The sequence below is a fragment of the Montipora foliosa genome, chromosome 5 (assembly GCF_036669935.1).
Source record: "Montipora foliosa isolate CH-2021 chromosome 5, ASM3666993v2, whole genome shotgun sequence".
NCBI classification, from domain to species: Eukaryota; Metazoa; Cnidaria; class Anthozoa; order Scleractinia; family Acroporidae; genus Montipora; species Montipora foliosa.
The window spans coordinates 44,299,925-44,304,386 of record NC_090873.1 but is presented as its reverse complement, the minus strand read 5'-3'; the positions used below and the strand labels follow the sequence as shown (position 1 = coordinate 44,304,386).

The following is a 4,462-nucleotide window of genomic DNA, read 5'->3' as shown; positions in this document are numbered from 1 at the left end:
GGTCCTTATCTTTACCAACCGCAAAGCGCAAGTTTAATTAAGTATGCTAATCACAGTACTACCAATGCCAAGAGTCATTGGTGGGAATCGACCGCTGTACTCCCAGACAAAACTCCTTTGTCGGCGGTGGCCAACCTAGTAAAAGCTTTGTGAGGAAACATTCGGTGATAAAAGTGAAAGTTTTGAGGACAGACAGAAGAACGACGTTCGTTGGTTTGCTGTAAGAGGTTGCAGGATTAGCCGGTTGAAGTGACAAGTACCCTCGGTTATCGTCACAGGGGGGTGGGTAATTGCGGCACTCTCGAGAATCGGCCCCAGGTGCCACACTGCAGTTTGACCTATAGTAGCGGAGCCCAGGCACGAGAAGTGCGCCAGCGGAGCACCATGGATAACTCCATGGATAAGGTTTTTGATTATGACGTCAGCACACACCCGTCCGTCCGCCCGTGCGGACTGTCGGGCTGGAGGTGGGTAGGCAGGAGGAGAGTGTTCGGGCAATTTTCCTTGGCGGGAAATCGCGCGGCACCGTTGCATTTGGCAACCCGCGTTTTTCTGGCGGGAAATCATATTAACGAGCAGCAACGGGAATGAAGATTAAAGAGCAGAAAAGAGCACGAGAGAAGAGGCGACGAAATTTGAGAAAATTATGGAAGGAAGCCTCGAGAGAATGCGAGGAAGGAGAAGAAGAGAACATTACAATGAAACACCGTAAAGCTGAGAGAAATAGAGCGAGAGACAAAACACAACGGTTGGCTTTCAGCCATTCAGGTAAATGTTTTCCTTCTTTGCATGCCTAGCTGCCTCACATATTTTGTAAAACTCTCTAAAACATCGAAGGCCTGAAACGTTTGCAAATCCGTGTTGAATCACGGTGATCCTGTCATTTTTATAGGCTTTATGTGTGAAATGGATGTCCAGTCGTGAGCTGCTTTGTTTGACTGCAAAATTCTAGTCGAGTAAGCGAATCTTGACTTTTGAATTAGTAAAAGTTTTGCTGTTGTTCGAAAATGAAGAGAGCGGGTGTAACGACTATTAGTCAAACGGAAAGTGTTGTGAAAGAGATTACTGTGCTTGTAATTTCAGTTTTAGTTGTTGATTAAAATTCTTTGCAAGGCTTATTTGTTTACTGCTGTCAGCTCAGAGGTGTTTGATCACTGTAAACTGTATACAATAATGACGATTAATTTTGTACTTTATGCAGAAGCATAATTATTTCCATATACACTATATTGCCTTCTGGGGTTAGAGAGGGGAGCTCCACTTTTAGGCTTGGCCAAATCTATATAGTATCGTTCATTGCTGCAGAGGCTTGTACAGTGTGCAATACACTTCTCTGGACCTTTGGAGATCAAAAGACCTTTGTTGAAGGTGCTAACTAATTTTTCTAGATTTTTCTTTTGTGGACCAGAGGACAGCAACAATTTGCAGAAGGGCATGCTTGATGAAAGCAGGAAAGTCTTAGAACATTGCTTGTGTCTCTCTTCTTTTGGAATGGAAAATCACAGCAAACAGCTGGGTGAGGTTGTAGTCCAGGTTCCACATCATCTAAGTAATTCATTTTTTTTGTATTAAGCTACAACAACAATAATAATAATAATAATAATAATAATAATAATAATAATAATAATAATAATAATAATAACAATAATAATAATAACAATAACAATAATAATAATAGTGAAAGTGTCGGTAGCACAATGTTCAGTTGGAATGTGCGGCGATAAAAGATTACAAAGATATTTAGCTATGATATTTAGCTATGATATTTAGCTATAAATAATAATAATAATAATTTTATTGTAAACTGCATAGCTCTAATAATAGATTTCTCACAATAACAACTAATAACAATTGATTTGCAAAAAATGGTCGAAAGTTATAAATTTCAAAGCTATTTACAAAGGGTCATATATAAAAATCACAATATCTTCCAAGTACATATATCAGATAGTACTTAAAGAAACCTATTTACAATAATTAAGAACGTGTATTAAAAAGTACTAAGGAAAAAGAAAGGAAAATGTAAACAGACAAAACAATTTAAAACGTATGAATCCCTAAATCTAAATGTCCCTTTAAAAACGTCAATAAATAGCTCCTTCAGCGTTTTCAATTTCTATATCAGTATTGCGAAAGTCCCATGATTTCCTTACAGTGGTTCTTATTCCTCTGAGACCGATTAATGCGGATCTCAGAAGTGCAAAGCTTAGCCAGGGCGTCTGTGATGATCTTTAGCTTTAGACTTTGGCCCTGGTTTTTGTAGGCCTGCAGCAAGGAGGACAAAAGCGGCTTTGAGAGACGCATGACGACAGAGGAGTTATTCCAGTCATTAATGTGTGACATCACTTGATCTATAAAGTCTCCTCCGATTTTTCCATATGGTACCAAAAACAATTTTTTTTTACATCTGACAATCTCACTGTAAGCACTAATTATGGTTGACGATGATAAGACAATTATACTTCCGTCATTTCGCTGTCCCCAATTGATCAGAGATGGTTCGGCAGTGGGAAGATAATCTGGAAGACAACCTGGCATGCTGTCATTGTCGTGTCCGGTATCACTTTTACTTGCATTTTCTTGGTTTGTATTGTTATCACCCCCATTACCTATAGGCTCGTTGATTCCGTTCCGCCCCGTCTGCTCGATTCCTCCTGGGATTTCACTGTTGGTGCAGATCGTATGCAAATCTGGGTTTGATGTTACTTGAGAATTAGCATAATGGCTGCTTGTGTATCCTTCTTCTGTATCAGACAAGTTAATAGCTTGAGAAATAAAGTCATTTGAGTCCATCCCAGGTTGACAATTTCAGCATCACTGTGGAGGATATTTAGAAATGGAGTGAGCAAGATGGCAAACTGGAAGGTAGCCGGCCCCGATCTTGTTCAGGGGTTCTGGTTTAAGAAACTGACAGGATTGCACTCTAGCTTGCAAGAATGCTTGCAAGACTGTAGATGTCAAGGGAATGTACCAGAGTGGATGGTTAGGGGAAGAACAGTTTTGATACAAAAGGACACAGTGAAGGGTGCCCAGGCCAGCAACTGCTGCCCTATTGCCTGCCTACCTATGATGTGGAAGCTCTTGACAGGAGTTATGGGAGAGACGTTATAGCACCACTTGGAAAGGAATGGACTGCTAACAGATGAACAGAAGGGGTGCAGGTAGGGATCCCGAGGAACTAAAGATCAATTGCTTGTAGACAAGGCAATCCTGAAGAACCACCGGAGAAGGTTGACAAACTTTTTACTGGCTTGGATAGACTACAAGAAGGCATATGATATGGTGCCGCATTCATGGATCCTGAAATGCCTGGAGATTGTTGGGGCTGCCAAGAATATGATCTCTATAATCAGCAACAGCATGGTGAACTGGACGACAGTATTGACATCAGGAGGAATGGTTCTCGGGCGGGTGGACATTAGGAGAGGAATTTTTCACGGTGACGCCTTGACACTTCGCCAACTGTGGGCGTCCTAGGGCACCTGGGTTAAAGCTGTGACAAAAACCGAAGAGTGTAATCTCCTGTATGTGTCAATTTTATTATCATATTACGGAGTACAATATAATTTGTAAAATGCATGTAACACCAATAGCAACGCTCATATTTTATTTTTAGTCTCCAGGGATTTTTACCTGGTCTGATTTTTGGCAGTTGTGTGAAATAACTTTTAAAAGATCCAGAAGAAACAATTTTTTTTTTTTGCCAGCAATAAGCCACAAGTTTGGTTCTATTTGTCTGTGTTGGTAGTGTGGAACTGAAGACTAGACCTTTCCAAAAATTAATTAAAAAGGAGAAAATCAAGGCTGTGCTGTTGATTAAGCTGCGGTGATGATGGCCTTTTACCTGACACCTTTAAAGGAGGCTAATGACTGTTAATAGGTGCACCACTTTTCTCTTTCTTTTAGCGCATTGGTAGCATAGGAAAAGACTCTTGGAATACGTGTTGATCACCCCATTCTGGGTGCCAGAGGAATTTTCAAGAGAATGCTACGCAATTCGAAGGCAACAACCGAGGAACCCAGGGTCCAAGTGTTCCGCAACAACAGAACTGTAAGCTACGCAGGCTATTAACGTTGTCACTCTGTGCCGTCTCTTTCTTCCCCAGGCCCCATATTTCTCACTTGCCCCAAGAAGAGAAAGCCTGCTTGCTCCCTTAATTTAATTTAATTTAATTTAATTTAACATAATTTATATCGCGCTAACTCCACTAATTGACCAAAGCGCTTTATAATTCATAATATCAAAAAAAATAAAGAAGATCCCACTAGTAATAAAATATGAATAAATTAAAAACCTATTTACAGTCTCATTTATAAAAATATCACAATAAATCCTATTCTAAATTATCAAAAAGTTAAACATTATACGCTTTTTTAAAAAGATCGGTCTTTAAATGTTTCTTGAATAAATTAATTGTATCTAGACTTCTAAGATCTAATGGCAGGCAGCTCGTTCCAGAGT

The 4,462-nt window shown here is 39.8% G+C and overlaps 1 long non-coding RNA gene across 1 annotated transcript in view; it reads left to right on the top strand.

The window, feature by feature from the left end:
- The first annotated feature begins 499 nt into the window (after positions 1–499).
- LOC138004332 (uncharacterized) overlaps positions 500–4,462 on the top strand; it is a 5,411-nt gene continuing 1,448 nt past the window's right edge. Inside the window, exons 1-2 of the long non-coding RNA XR_011123781.1 lie at positions 500–768; positions 1,389–1,516. This is a non-coding gene — a long non-coding RNA (uncharacterized lncRNA). The remainder of the gene's footprint in view (positions 769–1,388; positions 1,517–4,462) is intronic.